At 44.4% G+C, this 22,630-nt stretch overlaps 1 protein-coding gene and 1 long non-coding RNA gene across 4 annotated transcripts in view; one reads left to right on the top strand and one right to left on the bottom strand.

The window, feature by feature from the left end:
• The window catches only part of LDLRAD3 (low density lipoprotein receptor class A domain containing 3), an 852,030-nt gene that overhangs the window by 60,206 nt on the left and 769,194 nt on the right, over window positions 1-22,630 (top strand). The gene's annotated exons all lie outside the window — the stretch shown is intronic.
• On the bottom strand, window positions 604-11,550 carry LOC132534043 (uncharacterized). Its single transcript, XR_009545756.1, has 3 exons — window positions 11,417-11,550; window positions 4,918-5,082; window positions 604-784 (listed from the first exon to the last, which is right to left on the bottom strand). It is a non-coding gene; the product is annotated as an uncharacterized LOC132534043 (long non-coding RNA).

Below are 22,630 nucleotides of genomic sequence, written 5' to 3'. Positions count from 1 at the left end.
GATCGTTGCGTGGGTCCTTGTACTTTGTACCACGTGTGCCACTGCCTGGCCCCTCTACTGCCTTTTTCATTCGGAGAACAGCATCATCTGCTCAAGTGGTAGAACTGTTGGTAGTTTGCCCAGACTTGTGGGCTCTGTGTTCTCAGTTGTACCTTCTGTATTGGAAAACTACCCGTAAATGCAGGTCATGGCTGGAAAGTTTGGAGAAGAAAAATGATTCTGAGGAGAAAGAGTGGCTTCCTGAGTCTGCTGTTTTGTACTTGAGTGGCATGCAGACATGTTGGAAATGGAAAGTATCTATTACTTTTCCAAATCACAAGCTAGGGTGTTGCTGATTACAGAAGGATTCTGAGGAGGAATTCTGTAAATAATGAGTCCATTGATATATTAGTGTGTAGTTCCTTCCTCCCTCCCTCCCTTCTTTCTTCCGTCCTTCTTTTGCCTCCAGGATTACTATTAGGACTTAGTGCCGGCACTATGAATCCACTGCATCTGGCGGCCATTTTTCTCCATTTTATTGGACAGAACAGAGAGAAATTGAGAGGGGAGGGGGGATAGAGAGGGAGAGAGACAGAGAGATGCCTGCAGACCTGCTTTACCTCTTGTGAAGCTTTCCTCTTACAAGTGGGGAGCCGGGGGCTTGAATCTGTGTGTAGTTTCTTCACCTGAAATATCTTTCCATTGATGTATTAAGGGAAAACTATCTTCAAGAGTCAGAACACAACTGCTCTGATTTAATATCTGAGGGTTTGGCTCTTTGATGGTCTCCATTCCCACTGAAATTCTGGAGAGAAAAACGTTGTTGTTGTTATTAAAGAATAATGTCATCAGTTTAATCAGAAGGAAGAAAATGAAAATCACTAGTAATCTTCTATGCAAAAACATTTGGTCTAGTATCTTTTCAGATGTGTTATATATGTATATGTGTGTGGATATATATACATATATATATATTTTAAACTTTCTTGTTTAATTTTACAAATGTTGAGCTTTGCTGTTTATTAAATAACTTTGTTTGAGTTTACCTTTAATCTTATTTGCCTTAACTCTATTGGTCAATAAAATTTTATTAGTTTTATTCACCAGTCTATCGTATGAAAACTCTAAATGTTCATGCTATTTCACTCTTAGATTAAGACATCTGTTCTATCTAACTGATTTTTTTCCCTTTTGTTGCCCTTGTTGTTCATTGTTGCTGTTATTATTATTGTTGTTGTTATTGCTGTCGTTGTTGGATAGGACAGAGAGAAATGGAGAGAGGAGGGGAAGACAGAGGGGGAGAGAAAGATAGACACCTGCAGACCTGCTTCACAGCTAGTGAAGCAACCGCCCTGCAGGTGGGGAGCTGGGGGATTGAACCAGGATCCTTACGGCCGTTCTTGCGTTTTGCGCCATGTGCACTTAACCTGCTGTGCTACTGCCTGGCCCCCACTAATTGATTTTTTGAAGCCACACAGTGGCCCCCTTCTGTGGGCTACTCTTCCTCTTGGGAGAAGGCTTCCACAGTGCTGTTACTAGCCTACCCACACCAGAGTCAATGATTGCAAAAGTTCTCCTGCTCTCTGAGAGTACACTGTTTTATTTGGTATATTTTGGTAGATGTTTTCTGGGCTCTGAGAACTTCTAAAACATCTTCCCCTATAAACTGATGATAACAATAGTCCTAAAATAATCTGAGATTATACCATATATGGATAGTCCACTTTTAAATAGCTGGGGAAATCAGTATTGAATTCTATCCTGTTGATATTTCATATTTTGTCACCTTGTGATTTGGGGGCATGTGTGCTATCTCTACGTTTTTGTTATTAAGAACACTGTGGTTATGATATGTTATTATTTGTGCTTATCATGTCTGTAGGTTAGAAAAACTCCCAGAAGTTCCACACTCAGTACTGCCAGTGGCAGAGAGAGTTGCCCGGCACTGGCTTCTCAGGGGCAGGATCCCAGTAGCTCACTGCTGTGTGCTATGTTGTCACTTCTTCCTGTGCCATCTTTATTTTCAATGGTTATCCTTAGGACTAGGCTGCACTATTCTAGTCTGCAGATAGTATTATATAGCAGCATTATGCCATTATTGTAACAGTTACTGTCTTAACCTGGAGCAGAGCATGTGAGATTATTCAGAGAGACCCATAAATACTCTCATTAGTACCATATTGCATTACAGTCTTATATTGTTTTTAGTTATAATTTTTATTAGTGATTTAGTAATGAGAAACAAAATTGTAAAATAACAGGGGTATCATTCCACACAGTTCCCAGTATCAGAGTTCTGTGCCTCATCCCCTCCATTGGAAGCTTCCCTATTCTTTGTCTCTCTCTGGGAGTATTGAACAAAATTCTTTATTTTGGTGTGCAGAAGGTGGAAGGTTTGGCTCTGTAATTGCTTCTCCTCTGGACATGGGTGTTGGGAGGTCAGTCAACATTCCCAGCCTGATTCTTTCTTGATGTGGCCAATGACTTTAGCAATTTTTGCCTTACCTGATAGGTAGCATGTGGGTGGACTAAAAGTATAGTCTGGGAAGATGGTGTCAGAGTTGAGAATAGGACTAGAAATCTGGGTATGGGGAGAGAGTAGCTTCCACATATGAGAAAAATATATGAATACCATTAACTGTTAACCCCATCCATCTGATCTAGGACCCATGTTCATATTTAGCACAGGAGCCTGTCTGACTTTTGAGTCCCTGTCAGTCTGAGCTCACAGTCCATGGTCACATCTAGGAACATTCTAGGGCAGCCCTCATTTCAGGACCAGTCTTCCTCAAGTGGCAGAGTAGTCTCAGCCAGCCTACCTTCAGAGAGTGGGTTAGTCCTAGAATTGCTCTACAGTGAGGGCAAGGCCCTAGAGAGGCCCACAAGAGAACTTATGACATTCCTGATGGAAGAGACTAGTGATGATAAGGAGAACGATTAGAGATCTAGGCCCACCATATCAATGTGATAATCCAAGTGTTCCCTGACTAGGGTCTCAGATGAAGGGGTGGTGGTTTTTTTTTTTGTCCTAGTTTGTAGGGAAATTGTGAGGATGTGGTTGAGCTTGGCAGGGCTTAACTTGAGGGGACATGCATCCTGTCAGTGTCTCTCTCTCTCTCTCTCTCTCCTGAGAGGTCGAGCGAGGAGGGACACAATCCCTCAAGATTTGACTCATTTTATCAGACTCCCTGCCTCACAAAGCACCCTGCATTCCTGATACTATGGTCTGCTCCCTTATTATCTACATAATCATTGTTTTGCCTGAAAGATCCCCACCCATTCCATTCCTTTGATCTATCTTCTTTCTACCCTCAAGACCCTCCCTGCCTGCAGGGTATTATTAATCCTACCAGTTAAAACCCTGGCAACAGTTGCTAAGGAAGTTCCTACCTTTCCCAGCCCCTTTTGCCTTTCTTCACCCCTTTCCAAACCATGTCAGGCCATTTCCATTTCCAACTTGCCACTTCCGGGTCTGACTCTTAAAAAGCCTTGGCTCTCTGATCAATAAAGAATTGAATTGACTTGCTACCACCAGCTCTGTTCCTGAGCCTTCTTTCTCACTTAGTTGAGTAGCAGCCCAGGCTGGCTCCGGTCACATTCTCTCCAACCCAGAGAATACGTGCCTGAGAAGAGGCACCCCCATGCTTGCCCAGCACTAGTTATTTGTTTTAGTAGTCACCCAGGTTCACATTGAGTCTTCCCCTGTCTAGACATCAGATTCCCTTCTTCCCATACTGGAAAGAGTCCACCAGAATTGTATCTGTCTTCAAGACAGTGTGTCTCACTTCACACATAAGAGGTCAGAAATGCTGCTCCAGTTGAATGGCTTTCAAGCAGTTCCTCTCTTTGTTTGCTCTGCCAGATTCCCTTGTGGTGTACCTGCTCCACTGCTTCCTACTTTCTCCTAGAAAAGATTTAGAGGGGAGCCTGCTAAGTAATGAAGTGGCGTTTATGCAGCAGGAGTTCACAGCCATCTTGCAAATTCTATTAATGTAAATTTATTATAGTCATTTCCTATACAACTGTATCAACTTTATTCATTAGCTTCTTAGTGTGGAGTCACTTTGCATGTATTTCTAGGTTACCATACACATTTGCGTTAGGTAAACCATGGACATTTCCAATTAGGACAAAGAATGATTTCCTGAAGTCAGGATTGAGGTTGTGACCTTGAGTGTTCAAGAATTCCAAGTTGAATCTCAGTCCATCAGATTATGATTGCTAAGAGGAAATGTCCTGTCAATATTAAATACGATGGCATGGCTGTCTGGCTGTGACAAGTCTCTCTTCTTCTGGCTAAACTGATCTTGACTTATCTGCTGGGAGCAGGCAACATCCCATGATAGGCAGTGTGTCTCCTCTGAATGCCTGCCCTATATCTTCTGATAACCCCCCTTTTTAGTGTTCTTTAGGCTACAGGCAGATTTTGCCATTGTGGGAGATACATTTTGCTTTTCTACCATGCTAGCTGTGTTTTTCTCAGGCTTGCTTGTTTCCTAAAGTCCTCTCAGCCAGGAGATCTGTGAGCCTGACAAGCCAAATGGAGTCAGAGAGATTTGGTTTGATAGCCTAGAGTCCTGACCTATACTGCTTCTTAGAAGGAAATGAGTACATTTAATATCTTTCTCTAACTAATGAAGGTAGGACCTCTAACTGTGGTCCTGTTACATTGTTATCTCTGAGTAACGGGTGAAATCAGTAAAATGGAAGAAGAATCGGATGCTCAGTGATTTAAAACACAAACCTGCCACAAGTGGCCCCAATAGCTGTGATTTGAAAATGGCTAACTTACACCCTTTGTCCCATTCAAGTATGGGCTCTGGGACCTGGCAGCTAGAAGTACCATTTGACATTCTTTGGTCTCAGCAGTTTGTCTCCTTGAATCATTCCTTGTCCTACCTCACACGGGCTGTGTACTTACTGTGACAGTGAACTTACTGACTAGGATCTGAGCTGAGAGGAAGCAGCTGTGTGTACAGGTACGCAGATACCAGCTACATATACCATGCAGGATGTGTAGAGATGGATTCCGATGTTGTTTCTGCTGCTTGATAAGCTGGATGAACTTGACTTTTCCTCACCGTGGTTTCCTTATGTGTGTAACTGAAAGGAAGAGACACCACCCAGAGTTCTTTCCAGAAGTAAATAGAATCGCCTCAGTGAAAGCTCTGAGCTTTGTGCCTGGGACACAGTGACCACTGAGTTGACACGTGATGTTCCCTCCGTTCCCAGAACTGGACAAGCACCTCCTCAGCAGGTGCTATAGCCCCTGGAGTGTGAGGCATGAGGCGCAGTGTCACGCTTTCTCTGATGATATGACTCGGGCTAACTACGAAACTACGAGCCTTGGTTTCCTCTTCTGTAACACTAGTCTTGGCTCCTTCCTTCCTGGCTGGAGCGAAGGATCACATGAAGGTACAGGCTTTATGGACTTCACTCAGTGTCTGTCATAGACAGTGCTCTCTAGCCCAGGGCAAGAGCTCCGGTTGGATCTGAGCCTGTGAATCCAGAGCTCAGTCCATCTGCCCTGCTGCACCAGTGGTTCCCAGCTCCCACCCCAGCCATCCTCCTGCTCAGGGGGCAAACAACAGTTTTAGCGCAGGAGCGAGGAAAGTGGTATTTGTACCTCCAATTTCCTGTGTCAGGTTTTTAGTCCTACTGGTTCCATGTTTGTTTTTATTTTTTATGTTTTAGAATTTCTTTTTAAAATATTTATTTATTTATTTATTTGATAGGACAGACAGAAATGGAAAGGAAGGGAGGATAGGCACACCTGCAGCACTGCTTCACCAATAATGAAGCTTCCCCCTTGCAGGTAGGAGAGGGGGACTTGAACCTAGGTCATTGTGAACACAATAATGTGTGCTTAAACAAGTGTGCCACCACCCAGCCCTGCTTCATATTTGTTTTTCCCCTCCCTTTCTCCTTCCCTCCTTCTCCCTTCCCTCCTTCTCCCTTCCCTTCTTCTCCCTTCCCTTTCCTTCCCTTTCCTTCCCTTTCCTTCCCTTTCCTTCCCTTTCCTTCCCTTTCCTTCCCTTTCCTTCCCTTTCCTTCCCTTTCCTTCCCTTTCCTTCCCTTCCCTTCCCTTCCCTTCCCTTCCCTTCCCTCCCCTCCCCTCCCCTCCCCTCCCCTCCCCTCCCTCCCTCCCTCCCTCCCTCCCCCCTTCCCTTCCTTTTCTCCCTCCCCTCCTTCCTCTCTCTTCCATCTCTTCCCTCCCTTTCTTCCCTTCTTTCTTTATTGCTACCATGGTTATCTCTGGGGCTTGGTTCATGTAGGACAGATCCACCGCTCTCTGGGACCATCTTTTCCCATTTTCTTTTCTTTCTCTTATTTGATGAGATAGAAAGGAATTGAGAAGTAAGCGGGAGATAGGGAGAGAAAGACCTATAGCATTGCCTCACCATTTATAAAGCTTCCCCATCACAGATGGTGACCAGGGGTTTGAATGCAGGTCCTTGCATCTGGTGCCACTGCTCGGTCCTTTTACTGGTCCCAGTGGAGTTAGTCCATTCTCTCAACCCCATACAGCGAGCCTCAGAGACTCAGTGTGGGGAGGGGGAGGGGTTAGGGGTTAGGGCCAAAAGTTAACAATTTTTAGTTCCAAGAGCTTTGGAAAAGTCCCATCTCCCCAGCAGGCATTATTTATATATGCTTTAATCTTCTGTAGATTACTCTGAGTCGCTCTGTGCTCTCCTGAGGGCCCCAAGTAAGTGGAAGTAGTGCATGCATCCCAAGTAATTAATGCACTTTCTACTAGAGAGGGAACCTGTAATTTGCAGGAATGTATATCAAGACCCACCCTGCTAAATTTATACCCTGTAATTTGCAACGTTTGCTGGCACTGAATGGTCAGATTGGTTAGTCTAGCCTACCTGCTCTACAATTATATCTGCTGGCCGGTATTGCAGGATTGAGTAACTGGGGGAGATGGAGATCTCAATCATTTAAGTAATTTAGAAGTGGCTCCTGGGACTCATCTGATAGCAACCCCTGCTCAAGGAGGCTAGCTAATGATGTTGCCTTTGTACAGTCAAAGACCTGCTGATAGGGGCGAGCAAGAGAAGAGGCTCAGACTTCTATCTGTCTTTGGAGATTGCTGGGTGTGGGGGTACGCCATGCCTTGGAAAGGCATCTCTGCAGCCAGTCTCTTCTCTGACCAGGCCCCTGAAAAAGGAAAACCCCAAATTCATATATAACAGAAATGGTTTTATGATCGGTTTTATGAGCTGTATCAGCCCTCACAATCAGCGCTGGGGAGATCCTTGTTAGTTTTTTCAAACTGGAAATCACTTTGCCACCTCTGCGGACCAGTGAGTTTTGTAAGATCCTCTTAAAATGTAGGTCCCGGGCAGTGGCACACCTGGTTAAACACACCTGTGACTATGTGTAAGGTGCTAGGTTCAAGCCTTTGGTTTGTACCTTTTGCAAGTGGTAAAGCAGTACTACAAGTGTCCTCTCTTTCCCTCTCCCTTTCTGTCTTCCCCTCCACTCTGCCCTGCCTATTTCTTTTTAAAAATTTTTAAAATTTATTTTCCCTTTTGTTGCCCTTGTTTTTTTTTATTGTTGTTGTAGTTATTATTCTTGTAGTTATTGATGTCATCATTGTTAGATAGGACAGAGAGAAATGGAGAGAGGAGGGGAAGACAGAGAGGGGAAGAGAAAGATAGACACCTACAGACCTGCTTCACCGCTTGTGAAGGGACTCCCCTGCAGGTGGGGAGCCGGGGGCTCAAACCGGGATCCTCATGCTGGTCCCTTGCGCTCTGCGCCATGTGCGCTTAACCTGCTGCGCTACCGCCCGGCTCCCTCCCCTGCCTATTTCTATCCCTATCAAATAAATAAATAACGCCTTAAAAATGATCTTCATAAAGTCTGTTTGGGAGGAACGTTGCAGAAGGGGCATGTGAGCTGAAGCCCAGGCTTCTTGTTCTGGAGGTGCTGAGAGGGAGGGATTTCCATGGTTCTGTTTTGGTGGCTGGGTGAAAGGCTCCAGCTGAAGATAAAGCTTAGACAGCCCCAGCTCCAGGTATAAATCACAGCTCCTCAATTACTCCACGTGTCCTTGGTAGGCTCTTTTAGTCCCTCCCTCCACCCATCCAGCAGCCTTTCCTCACTGGTGAAATGGAGCTAATGATTCTTTTGATTAAAGCTGTTATAAATATTAGATGTTTGGAAAGGCATCTGGCATATGGAAACCACTCAAATGGTAATTATCATCAGTGCCATTTATATTCGAGGAGGGCATATTATTTATCAGCTGTAAGAAATGCTTAGCTACACAAACCAAGCAGAATTGGTAAACAAATCTGGGGAGGCTTTTTTTTTCTTACCCTTTTTCAAAAAGCCATTCCATTGTGTCCCTGGAGGCTTGAGTGCTTGGATTGGGTGTTGTTGGTGCCATTGATGGGAATGACCTGCACCTACAGACAAGTCTTAGTCACCCCAGCTCCAGGGTTCACTGAAGAGGGTGGGGTTGATCTTGGCACCTTTCAAGGCTTAACAAAATACTAGGAGGAATTCACACAATGGAGAGAGAGAGAGCGATTCTTTTTCTCTGGGTCTAGACTTTATCTTTTGTAAAGATTGGGATCTGTAAGTATGGATGGAATCCTCACGGCATCCCAATTGTATGGGATGAGAAAGGATGATGTTTTTGTGCCTGTGGGGGCCAGGTGGTGGTACAAATGGTTAAGCATTCGCACTGTAGTGCACAAAGACGTAGGTTCAAGCCCCTGGTCCCCATCTTTAGGGGGAAAGTTTCATGAGTGGGGAAGTAGGGCTGCAGGTGTCTCTCTGTCTCTTCTCTTTCTCCCCCTCTCTTCTCATTTTTCCTCGGTCTCTATCCACTAATAAATAAATAATATATATTAAAGATTTTGTGCCTGTGCTATTATGTGCACAGGTGTGTGTGTGTGTGTGTGTGTGTGTGTGTGCATGTGCATGCCTGTGTCCACTCCTACTGAATATTTATAGGCTGGTAGACTGAAACTGGAAAGACCTGTGTTTAAGCAGGTAAATATTAATAAGCATGTTCAAGAGAATCGAGGCCTTTGTTTTGTCTTCACCAGCAATGAATCCCTTCTTATTCACCGTGTTTCTTCAAGAAGCTGTTGCTTGTGTGAGAAGAAGCACTTCTTTGTTTTTCTTGTAAGCTTTCCAGCTTGGACTTCTATTTCCACCGAGGCCTTATTTTTTTTTTTTTTTTAAAAACATGTTTTTACAGCACAATTACTACTGTGGCGATTATAGCCCTCTCTTACAACTTCAGTTGTGAAAATAATATGGAAGCTGTTTTTATTTCTTTTAATTGGCCATTCTCTCACTTTCCTTTTCTTCCATGTGGCACTGTGCCAGAGAGCTCCCCCCCACACACTTTCCCACTCTTTTCCTGGCTCCTCTCAGTACTCTGGGATCAAGGCCCAGGTGTATGTGTTCATTTTTATCTGGGCTTCCTGGTATCCAGAAAAATGGCTTTTGTATTCTTCTTATATCCATCTTTTTCCCCTAGTCCCATCTCTGGCAGAATTTCTCCAAGAATTCTTTTTCTAATCTTCACAGGAATTGCTAGGCAACTCCCTTTCCTGATTGTGAACTGACTTTTTGTTTCATTCAGTCAAGTGATTCCAAACTACAACTGGGGTCCACTGGTGTGGGGAACGTAACCATTGTGGGTAAAACTTTTGATGCAGGGTTTGATTGACTGTTGTAGTCACCTGGCTGAAAAGAAGTCGGAGAAAGATGGTCTAGAAAATAGTGTTGCATCATTTTTCACTTATATGCCTGAAAAAAGTAGTTGCCATTGGGATAGAAATGGGGTTTCTTCCTGCCAAAGGTTTATGTTGGAAGGGGGAAGTGGAATTGAGAGGATGAAATGGAATTCTTGCAGACAGCTGTCACTGGGAGAGGAGAAATTGTACTTGTGTGTCAACAATTGCAATGAGATTCATTACCCCCTCCCATAAAGTGAAAACAGAAGAAAACAAAGAAGGAATCTCCCAGCTTTGTTATAATTTTTTGCTGGAGATGGAGGTATGGGATTTGGTATTGCTGAAGTACAAATGCCTATTGTTGGGTTATTGATTTGTTTACAGAAAGTAGCAGGAATGTAATCTGCATAGAGAATGAGTCCAGGGACCAAGTGGTGGTGCATCTGGTTAAGTGCTCACATTACAGTGAACAAGGACCCAGGTTCAAGCCCCTGTTCCCCACCTGCAGGGGAAAGCTCCACAAGTGGTGAAGCAGGTCTGCAGGTGTCTGTCTCTCTCTTCCTCTCTAGCTCCCACTCTTCTTCCAATTTCTCTCTGTCTCTCCAATAATAATAATAATAATAATAATAATAATAGTTAAAAAAAAGAATGAGTCCCTTTATCTGCTGAAAGAGCTTCTATTATTATTATGGTTGTTACTGCTGTTGTTACTAGTAAAAAGCTCACATCAAAAAGCAGATGTAGAAAAACAGTTTTTCAAAAAAGGTTATTGTCTTACAAAACTATTATTTACTGGAAATCTGTATACAGTATCTGAAATGTTCCCTTTTTGCATACACAGGGACTTTCATTTTTTCCCCCTATTATCTGTTTACTACTATTTATTCCCCACCCTTCTTTTTAAAATTTCTTATCTTATGGCCTTTGAAGACTTGAAAGCAGTGGGTTCTGTTGTTTACAGAGTATTCAGCCCCTCTTCCCTCAAATACCAACAGCACAGGCTGCTGAAGAATGTCATCTTCTCTGTTGCGCTTTCCATGAGTTATCTAAACACTCAACGTTTAAAGCCTATCCAGTACCATTTGTGGCTTGTTATATTTTGGAATTGCCTGCCCTTTGCCCCAATAATACAACAGGCTGAAGAAACACAACCAATGTGTAGCATTAGTTTCAGCAAAACATGTAACTAGGACAGTGAATCTGCTGCCAAAAATACCATCTGTTGTTTTCCAAAGCCAGAGATTGATGATTTGGGTTGTCTCTTCCATTAGCAAATAGTCAGGGAGACTCAATCTACATACACATATATTTTAATGTTGACTGACCTTTCATGACATGTCTTTCGAGAAGGGGGGAGTTGGAGTTAGGAATACTTAACACCTAACTCTTTGCTTCTCAAAGAAGATACTTGAGGGGCCAGGTGGTGGCGCACCTCATTGAGCGCACATGTTACAATGTGCAAGGACCTGGGTTCGAGTCCCTGCCCCCACCTGCAGGGGGAAAGCTTTGCAAGTGGTGAAGCAGGGCTGCAGGTGTCTCTCTGTCTCTCCCCATCTCTATCTTTCCCTTTCAATTTCTGGCTGTCTAATAAATAAAGATAATAATAATAATAACAACAACAACAACAATAAAGATGTTTGAAAGTTTTCAGTAGTGTTCCAGTCAGATTTTCCTATCATGTCCCTGCCTTGGGTATCTCATTTCCTCTTTAGGCCGCCAGGTTAACCTACCTGGAACATTACTCATCATCACCTGTCACTTCCCTGCTCAAAATCGGATGTTGTTGGCTTCTCATTGTGTACAGAGTGAAGTCCAAACTCCATAAGCTCGCCCTGAAAAGCTTTTCCCAGGTTGCGGTCCCTTGTTCCTCTTCACAACCATTTACTTTCATACCTCTGCTTTGCTCAGCATTTCATTGGGAAGCCAAGTCGTCATTTTACTCAGCTGACAGATCTGATGATTGAAAATGATTCCTTGAAATGTTTCACAACACTTTCCTGGAGTAAATGTCTCCTTCTTTAGTGATTCCTACATTACATTTGCAAATCTTTTCTTATGACATTTATAGCCTTAACTTTTATAATTATTGCTGCAGTGATCTATTATTTTGGGGGGGAATAAGAAACAGAATTCCCCACCCCACCCCAGTGGATGCCTAAAGTAGATGGTAGCTAACTTTACAGACACTTTAAAAAATTTTTTATTTGTTTGAAAAACAGGAATAGAGCATATGTGATTGAACTTGAACTGCATGCATGTAAGTTCTGTATTTTATTGCTGAGCTATTCCCCTTGCCCTGTTTACTTATACAGACACATCTATAATAAAGACAAAGGGAGGACTAGCCTATGGCCACATCTCAGAGATACTACTGGTTATGTTCCACACTATGACAATGAAGCAAATGCTGTAATAAAGTGAAACACATGTATTTTGTTTTTGTTTTTCCGTGCATATAAAAGTTATGTTTATGGTGTACTGTGTAAGTGTACAGTAGTATTATGTCTGGGGGGAAACGATGTTTATAACTACATTAACTGTAACACAGAGAAGGGAAGTGAGCTCACTGTTGGAGAAAAGGCATTCATAGTCTTGTTTCATGCAGCATTGCTACGTATCTCCCACTCACAGAACAAACAAACAAACCAACCAACAAACAAAAACCCAGTATTTGCAGTTCACAGTGAAACAAAGCCCAGTGAGCTGAGTTTTGCCTGTATCTGGGTGTCCACTCTTCTCTCCTGTTAGCTGGAAGCTTTGGCTGTTTTTAGTCATATGTATTTCGCACAACCTTGAACATGGTCATGACTCAGTTCTTTTTGTCTGAGTTAGTGAATCAGCTAGTTGAATGGATCGCTTACCACAAAGCAGCTGGCACAATAAACAGTGGGTAGATAGGTGCCTCAAGTAACTTTTTCTATGGATCTAATGGGGTTGGGGTGGGCCAGATGTCATTGTCAAGGAAAACATTAGCTCAAGTAATTACCCATATAGACCAGGTTCAGAGCTGGATAATCTTCTCACACATCACATGGATAAGACCAGTCGGATTTGTGCGTCAGAAATTTCCCTATATATATGTATGTTTATTATGGGATAGAGACAGAGAGAAATTGAGAGGGAGGGAGACAGAGAGAGACCTGCAGCCCTGCTTGAGGACCAGGGGCTTCAACCTGGGTCCCTGCGCACTGTTTATGTGAGTGCTTAACTAGGTGCACCACTGCCTCCCTCCCACCTCCCGTAAAATGTTTTATTATCCCCAAATACTCAAAGTATGACTTTGATAGCATGGAGGGAGAACCACAACAATTGTAGCTAATGTGCTCTTCATAATAAAGTGGTCTGTTGTTGCTGTTTGAGGACTCAGTTGTGGTAGAGTGGACAATACTTTGAGGAGCCAGGTAGACCTTGGGTTACATCCTACTTCTCAGTGACTAAGTTGCCATCCTGAACCTGAGTTTCTTCATCTGAAAAAAGGGGGTTTCAGAACTACTTGCTGGGAATGCAGTGTAGTTTAAGTAACATGCACAGGGTTTGGGAAGGTGATTGCCTTGTATGTATGAGGTCCTGGGTTTGTTCAAGGCCAGAGCATTGATGTGACAGAAGAATGCTCTAATGTCTGTGCTGAGAAACCCTGTCCCCAGCATCTCTCATGTGTGATTCTAGAGTTTGCAGAGCTATGGTGGGAGGTGACTAGAGTCACCATTTGAAAATCTGAAATATCCACAGTTAACTTCTTTTGTTGCTTATTGTCCTTGAAGGGTTGTGTATGGTGGAGGAGCGGTGTTACTGTCATTTTCCACTAGTCATTTTAGGTTACCGGGACTCTAAGCATGAAAGACGTGGTCTTTGCTGCTGCTGAGTTATCTCTGGCTTCTTTTCCCTTTTTGTTCTTGATACGTACCCTTGGTGTTTTTTTTTCTAAACTTTCTTTATTGGGGGATTAATGTTTTACAGTTGACAGTAAATACTAGTTTGTATGTGCATAACATTTCTCATTTTGCCACACAACAATACAACCCCCAGTAGGTCCTCTGCCCTCCTGTTCCAGGACCTGAACTCTCCCCCCATCCCACTCATGCACCCCAGAGTCTTTTACTTTGGTTCAATACACCAACTTCAGTCCAAGTTCTGCTTAGTGTTTTCTCTTCTGATCTTGTTTTCCAACTTCTGCCTGTGAGTGAGATCATCCCCTATTCATCTTTCTTTTTCTGACTTATTTCACTTAACATGATTTCTTTAAATTTTTTTATTATCTTTATTTATTGGATAGAGACAGTCAGAAATCGAGAGGGAAGGGAGGGATAGAGAGGGTGAGAGACAGAGGCTCTGCTTCACCACTTGTGAAGCTTTCCCCCTGCAGGTGTGTTCTGGGGGCTTAAACCTGGGTCCTTGCACATTGTAACATGTGCGCTCAACCTGGTGCACCACCACCCGGCCCCACATAACATGATTTCCTCAAGCTCCATCCCAGATGAGCTAAAAACGATGAAATCACCACTTTTAATAGCTGAGTCCTTTGTGTATATAGACCACAACTCACTCAGCCACTCATCTGTTGTTGGACACCTGGGTTGCTTCCAGGTTTTGGCTATTACAAATTGTGCTGTTATGAACATGAGCATACACAGGTTGTTTTGGATTGGTATGTTTGGTTCTTTAGGATATATCTCCAGGAGAGGAATTGCAGGATCATAGGGTAGGTCCACTTCTAGCCTTCTGAGAGTTCTCCAGACTGTTCTCCACAGAAGTTGGACCAATTTTCATTCCCACCAGCAGTGCAGGAGGGTTCCTTTGACCCCACAACCTCTCCAGCATTTGTTGCTGCTACCTTTTGTGGTGTATGACAGGACTAAGGTTAGTGTTACATAAAAAAAAAAAAAGAAAGAAAAAAAGAGCAGTGGATTTCTAGTGCAGGCACCAAGCCTCCGCGATAACCCTGGAGGCAAAAAAAAAAAAAGTCGCTTGTTAATTTTGAAATGTGCTAGTATCTACTATGTAGACGTCGGCTTGCTCTTAGATAACGTGTCTAATATATTTATAGATGGCAGTACTGTTCTTATTTGTCTGTGCAACCTGAGGAGCATTTCATTTTTCTAAATCACTCTGAGCTGTCTTGTCTCTCATTTTTTTAAAGCAGTTCTGGGGAGAGTGCCCGATTCACAGGGGACTTTGGTAAAAACCGTCATTTCTCTGAAATAGTGTGCTTATTAGCAGGGCCCCTTGGCCGCTTGGTAGCTTGTTCACCAGTAAGGACTTTGAAGGACTGATGCTTCTCTCTTTGGAGAGTGTTTTACAAAATCCAGTCCATTCTTGCCTTTAGTGATTGTAACCCCTGAGGAACTGTGCTGAAGGTTTTTTTTCTTTTGGTTGAGGGGTTGGGTTGCTGATTCCTTAAAGTCGTCCTGCCTTTTGTTGAACAGTTTTACTGTCCCCCTTCAAGTTCCCAGTCCTCCAGAGCTGGATTCCCCTGGTTTCTGTGTTGTCTAGCAAGATCTGATGTAAAGCTGGGTGCCCTCGCATATCCTCCTCCCTCTGCTCCCCCCTTTTTTCTTAGCAAAGACACTTTTATTTTTATTATTTTTTAATAAGTCTTCAGTTGCCCTCCCCCCCATTTTCTTTTAGACTTCCCTCATGTGATCTTTGGAACTGTGACTGACTTCTGAACTGTGGGTCTGTGATTCTTGGGCCTGGTGAGTGAGGCCTGAGGTGTTCCTTCCACACCTCCCTGCCTCCCTGCCTCCCCGCCCTCCAGCCTTCCAGACCCAGCTTTGAGCAGGCATTTCCGTGTTTATACAAAGTTTGGGATTTTTCCTGGGCGGAGGGAGGTGCTGTGAGATTGAGTTGTTCTGGGTTTTGAACAGAGGCTGTTTGTTTTTAGTGGGGAACGCAAGAAAACGACAGACAGGGACAGAAGGGGCCTTGACAGGAAGGCCAGGGCTCTCTGTAGGAAACACCAGTGGATGGCCTCACCCACCTGGCCTTTAGTGAAGATACTCCAATAGTGTTGTATGAAGACACAGTCCTTGCCGATCCAGAGGGGCCAGAGTTATTGGAAAGGGCGTGATGTGAAGGTGTATGTAGGTGGTCGCCGATGACAGAGGATGATTTCCTCCACGATGGGGGAAATGCTTATAACATCAGTGACTCCGGGACTGTCTGGGTAGCTCTTCTTACCTGCTTCCTGTTCTCCTGCTGGACATTCTCAAGATGACATCATTTGGGTGGCCAGCTATGATCAAGTTTTGCTGGACACCAGGCTCCTGTCTGCTAACATCTGGGCAGTGGTGGAAGCAACCGCAAGGGTCTCTGATAATAGCAAGTTGGAAGAGAGAGAGAATGAGAGAAAATCAGATTATTACTTGATCTATGGGGCAGAGATCAGTATTCAGCTGCTTAGTTAGGGGGGTTCATCATATGTAAATATTTCTACATTGCTTTTTGTTTGTCTTATGTTTTCTTTTTGTCAAAGACAAACAAAGCCATTTATCTGTTTAACAAAGAGTTGAGTAAAGCCCAAACTGGCCATATAGAAAAGTTCTTTAAAGGCTCTAGATATCACTGGGGAGATAGCATAGTGTTGATGCAAAAGACTTTCCAGCCTGCGACTCCCAGGTCCCAGGTTCAATCCCCAAACTACAATAAGCCAAAGCTGAACAGAGCTCTGATTGGTTGATCAGCCTGTCTGTCTGTCTGTCTGTCTGTGTATCTGTCTGTCTGTCTCTATCTCATTCATTAAAATAAATAAAAATATTTTTAAACAGGTTTTAGATATTCCTCAGTAACCAAGAGTAACCCCAGAAGAGTTTGGGGAGTGAGGCTGAGGATAACCAGAGGCCACATTCTAAGAGAGTCCCACCCTCAGCACAGCACCTTGTGGAGTGAGAACTGGAGCAGCGTGCAGACTTTTCCAAATACTCCCAGAGCCTCTCTTCTTCAGCTGGATCCTGTTGATGAGACCACAGAATCTCGCTCCTGCCAGACCCAAGAAGTTTGCATGCCTGGGGTTTATCAGGGTGGGGCTCATGCCATGTTGGGCACTGGAGTGGGGCTGTTTTGATATTAGGGGAAAATGAGCAAATCAATTAAAAATAAATGCTGGACATTCCATTCCCTCCCCTCCACACTGCCAGTCCCCTAGCCGTTCCCAGATCGTGGCATTGTGTGCTGTTGAGTTTGGCATGGATTTGACCAGTGAGTCTGCTGGTGACTTGGCTGTGGGAGGAAGAAAGGAAGGAGTGAACTAGGCAGGGACAGAGATGGTGTCTGAGAGCCAGCTACACATTCAAACTGTTTTCTTCCTATGCACAAACTTCTGATGGGAACTTTATGTGCAGAATGAAAAGACCACAGATGTGAAGTGAAAGAACTCCAGGAGTTTTTGTGGAGTAATCACACCTGGGGGAGTCAGTGCTCATATTACTAGAATACTACTGGCACCCCTGAGCCCTATCTGTGCTTCCTTACCCTATCTGTGCTTCCATCCTGTGTTCCAACATCACAGTTTACTTTAACCTGGGTTTGAAGTAGCAAGAAGGCTATAAGCAGCTGAACACTTTTGCTCAGTATCATAAGAATCCAATTTCCACACCCCACTCAAGCTACTCAAGGAGAGGGGCTGTGAGATGATGTCCTCCCTGCCCTCCCCCCACTTATATTGTGAGGGCAACTCAAACGTTGGTGACCACCAGTCTTGGGCTCCAGCCCTCTCACTGTGGGCACCCTTGAATGAGCTCCTCTGTCTTCCAGCAGGAAACGTGGCCTAATGCCACCTGGCAGGGCCAGAAGCATGGAAACTGGAGTCCACAGGCAGGCTGGAATTGTGGCTTCAGGGTACAAGTGGGCATTGGAGAAGCCCGATGCATGTCTTAAAGAAGACAAATTCAGTATCTGTCGCTTAACTGGAGTCAGTCCCTGTCACACCCATATAAACCAGCCACGGAACTGGGGGCCTTTTGGACCTGGGAATGTGTGGCTGGGAAAAGGTGTCTCATATAAAAATTTTTTTCCCTCCAGGGTTATTGCTGGGCTCGGTGCCTGCACCATGAATCCACCGCTCCTGGAGGCCATTTCCCCCCCTTTTTGTTGCCCTAGTTGTTGCAGCCTCGTTGCAGTTATTATTGCCATTGTTGACGTTGCTTTGTTGTTGGATAGGACAGAGAGAAATGGAGAGAGGAGGGGAAGACAGAGAGAGAGGGGGAGAGCAAGATAGACACCTGCATACCTGCTTCACCGCCCGTGAAGCGACTCCACTGCAGGTGGGGAGCCGGGGGCTTGAACCGGGATCCTTACGCCGGTCCCTGCACTTTGCGCCACGTGTGCTTAACCCACTGCGCCACCGCCCGACCCCCTCATATAAGATATTTTTGTCTTTAAAATAGGAACTAGAGGGAAAATAGCCCCTGGGTAGTTTCCCATAATAACTCATTAAGAAGCCACCATCCACAGGTTTTTCCAAATGATTTCCCTGCTCAGTTGTTAATATTTTTAGTTTGAGCCTGCCTGTGTTTGGAGCTGTGAGGTTCATAATTATGTAAAAGAGCTCTTTTGTGTGTGTGTGTGTTTGTGTTTTAATTTGTATTTATAAAATGGAAATATTGACAAGACCATAGGATAAGAGGGGTACAGTTTCCACCACCAGAACTCCATATCCCATTCCTTCCCTGATAGCTTCCCTATTCTTTATCCCTCCTGGAGTATGGACCCAGGGTGATTGTGGGGTGCAGAAGGTGGAAGGTCTGGCTTCTGGAATTGCTTCCCCGTTGAACATGGGTATTGGCAGGTCGATCCATACTCCCAGCCTGTCCCTTTCTTTCCCTAGTGGGGCGGGGGTTTGGGGAGGCGGGGCTCCAGGACACAGGTAAAAGAGCCCCTAACCAAACTTGCTCCCCTCAGGTTTTAAGGAATGCTTTGTCCTTTGTTGTACTGTGTAAATTGGTGAATAGGATCTCTTTTTTTCTTTTTGGCTTTTCCTTTTTTTTTTTTTAAATCCACTGGGACTTTATTTTAACTTTTAGAAAGTATTTGCATGAGAGAGTTACAGAGCTCAAAAGAGAGACTAGAGTGCTGGCTCAGATCTGTCATAGGGTGGTACCAGAGATTGAACTTGGCACCTTTGGGGATTCAGACATAGCTCACAACTTCTGTGATGTCTCCCTGGATCTTAAAGTTAAAGGAACTAGTCTCTATAGGTGTCTGTCTATCTATATTTGCAGGTGTTTCTGTGTGTTTGTATAGGCCTCTGTGTGTCTCTGTGTGTTTTGATAATGAGTAGTGTTGTCCAACCCCTTCTTGATTACTTTTTTTTTTTTTTTTTTAACCATCAGAGTGATTGCTGGGACTCAGTGCTCGATGCTTGCACAATCCTGCCACTCCCACGGTCTTTTCTTTTTCTTTCTGGATAGAGGGGGAGAGAGATAGAGATGGATAGGGATTTAGAGAGAAGAGGTGACAATGAAGCATGGCTCTGGCTCCTGAGAAGGGAGACCCCTTCAGGCACTCCTGTGTGGTGCCCAGGGGTTCAGCCCTGGGTCCTTTCATCTGCTAGCCTGTGCTCTCTTCTGCGTGGGCCACCTGCCCTTCTCGGTTACTGTTGTAACCTCCCTAAGCACATTAGCTGTGCTGACATCCCAAGAAATACACTTTGTATGAGAAGTAACAATGGAAAGAAAAATTTTAAGGAACTCTTAAGTTTCTTCCTTCAGAGTATATGTCAGGAGACCATACAGATGTAAATTAAAAAAACAAAGTTCCCAGTATGTTACTACATACATCTCTAGAGATAAACAACAGCAAATATGTGTGTGTATACATATATATTTAGCTTTGCAACTTGAATTTCCTTCTTTGTAGTGTAGGTGTTTTTTCATGCCAATATATTTTTTTGCTTTTTTTTTTTTAAATGTGTGTGTGGAAAAGGGGCCTCATTTCTACCTTTTCATTGAGCTAGAGAGATTGAGAGAGGGAAGGAGAAAGCCCACAACACCAGGGCCCCCTTGCTTGTCATAGCTCCTCCACAGGGGGCCAGGGTTTGAACTGGGACAGTACAGATGCCCTGCCCAATTAACTCTCTTTCCTGTTCTGGGCTTTTTTTTTTTTAATTTTCCCTTTTGTTGCCCTTGTTGTTTTTATTGGTGTTGTAGTTATTGTTGTTGTTATTGATGCCTTCGTTGTTAGATAGGACAGAGAGAAATGGAGAGAGGGGGGGAAGACAGAGAGGGGGAGAGAGAGAGACACCTGCAGACCTGCTTCACTGCCTGTGAAGTGACTCCCCTGCAGGTGGGGAGCTGGGGGCTGGAGCCGGGGGCCGGAACCGGGATCCTTATGCTGGTCCTTGCCCTTCACATCACGTGTGCTAACGTGCCACGTGTGCTTAACCTGCTGTGCTACTGTCCTGACTCCCTCTGGGCTCTTTTTGAAAGCTGGAGTATTCCAGTAGAGAGACCCTCTTTTTCTTTTTCTTTTTCTTTTTTTTTCCTTACCTCTCTCTCAGTAGATAGTTCAGCTCTTTGAAGTTTTTAGTCATTATAAATAATGAGATAAAGACAATGAGATAATGAACCTGGGTCATGTGCATGGCAAAGCAGCACACTAAGCAAGCTATTTCACTTCCTGAAAAATGCCATTTTTACAATGATCTCATTGGGAAGGGTTAAGAGATGGTGTAACGCTAAGAGCTGGCGTAGATGTGAAGGAGTCACGCTCAGATTCTTTTTTTTTTTTTTATTCACTTATTAACACGGTGGAGAAGCAAAGCATCCATCTGGCCTATGAGCTGCTGGGGACTGGACTCAGGACCTCTCGTTTAGGGGTCCAGTACTTTCTAATCCCCAGGCTGCCACTCTCAGATAGCATAATGGTTATGCAAAGAGACTCTCCTGCCTGAGGCGCCAAAGTCCCAGGTTCAGTTGTTCCCCTGCTGCCTCCACCACTGGTAGGAAGGAAGGATGCTCTGGTAGGAAGGAAAGAAGGAAAGAAAAAAAAAACTATAAAAAAACAATGTTTTCTACATGTTTCTTTATGCACTTACGCAACCCTAAAGATAGATTCCTAGAGAAACAATCAGTGACTCCAAATGTAAACTTGTTTTCAGTACTGTTGATCTCTACTGAGTAGCTGCAAAGGTTGTTTTGATTGATTCTCACCAAGAGAATCTTGCTTAGTGTGCTGCTTTGTCATGCACATGACCCACGTTCAAGCCTGGGTCACACTGCATTGAAAAGTAGCTTCCGTACTGTGATCTCGAGATCTCTCTCTCTCTCAAAAAAAGGAGACATTTTCCACCTGCATTCATTTAATTATCAGTCAAGTTGTGTATCTTTTGTTGTTTTTGTCGGTGGAGTTTGACCGCTCTTTTTCTGCTAGAAAGAGAGACAGAGGGAGAGACAGAAAGATGCCACAGCATGTTAAGTGCAGAAGGGGCTGCTTTGGAACCTGGGTCACTGTTATGGCAAAATAGACACCTTCCCAGGTGAACTGCCTCATCCAACTCTCTCCTCTCCCTCCTCTTTTTCCTCTTCTGCCTCCTCTTCTAATTGCCATCAGATTTATGTCTGGGATTTGATGCTTTCGCTGCCAATCCACTACTGGTGGTCTTTATTCTGTTTTTTATATTTATTTATTTTGATAGAACTTGAGAGAGGAGAGGCTGATAAGAGAGAGAACGAGGAAGAGAGACACCTGCTTTACTGCCCCTGCATTGTGGGGACCAGGGACTTGAACTTGAGCCCTTTCTCATGGCAATGTGTGTGCTCTACTGAGTGCTGCACCAGCAAGCCCTTATTTTTGTGTCAGGCTTATTCATTTTCTTTATCCATTTTTTCCTCCCTCTTGATTTGCTTGCAGTTTTCTTATTGTCTGCTAGGAAGTTCCTTTCAATTAGCTGCACAGGGTGAGAGGTGATCTTAAATGTTATAGAAAATACATTTAGGGAAAAATCATGTTTGGCATTCCTGGTTATAAAGCTTCACAAAAGATTAAGTAGTCCATCTTCTTTCTGGCATTGGTTAACGGATCTGGTTTCCCCTTTTGTTTACATTTAGTCCTATCAAATCATCCCTCCTGGCTGAGTGTGAGGCTGTCTGCATTCGCCTTGTCACCAGTGTGGGGTGAGGCCGTGAGAGGGCTGCATTGGGTGGGTGGGCGGCTACTGAAGCCCTTTATCCTGCACATTCTGCTTGGAGCTGGTCTCTGGTGTCTTTAGTGGAAGGGGTCATGATCGACAAAAGAAGAGATGGGCAAGTCTCTGGAGCCCAGTTGGCAGTTTTGGTTCATTATGTTTCTTTACTTCACTGGCATTTCCGAGACCCCTCCACTTTCTTGGCAGGTTCCTGTGGAGCCAGTCTTTCTCACTTTACGTCCAGTGTGTAGATGGTTGCCACCTTCCGTGGGGTAAACACATTGGACTGTTTGCTCAAAGGCTGCCAGGGCTGCCAGGAATGGGGGTGTGGGTGGGGAGCTGAGGCTGCAGGAGGTCTAGTGCTCCCACGGCCATGGATGACAGATGCAGACCCTTGCCAACCTTTAAGGCCCCAGCATTTTGCTGGCTGCCCTCACCATCTGCAGGAGTGCAGGGTTCTCAGCCCGAGCTGGGTGAGTGTACCAACCCCAACTGCCACTGTCTTTGGTGCAGCTGTTGCTACTCCCTGGAAACAGAAGGAAACAAACAAAGGCCTAGAGGAGGGTGCTGGTGGGTTGGGATTCACCACAGGGAGAGCAAAGATCAGTCTCCTCATGCATGGAAACCTAACTGTGGAGCAGAAATGGGTGGATCACAGGGTTTTAGCTGTGGGCATCCGGATGGGCAGGTTCTCCTTCCCATCCTTGACTTCCTGTGAGGTGGCTTATGTAGGTAGATAGAAAGTCCTCATGTCCCCAAAGCTCTGCTAAGATAAGGGTATGCAGTATTGGGCTGTCCTGCATGGACACCCCTCAGTCAGGCTCCA

This window comes from Erinaceus europaeus, chromosome 17 (genome assembly GCF_950295315.1).
Source record: "Erinaceus europaeus chromosome 17, mEriEur2.1, whole genome shotgun sequence".
Lineage (NCBI taxonomy): Eukaryota > Metazoa > Chordata > Mammalia > Eulipotyphla > Erinaceidae > Erinaceus > Erinaceus europaeus.
Note: the sequence above shows the minus strand (reverse complement) of the source record. Positions and strands in the feature narration are given on the sequence as shown.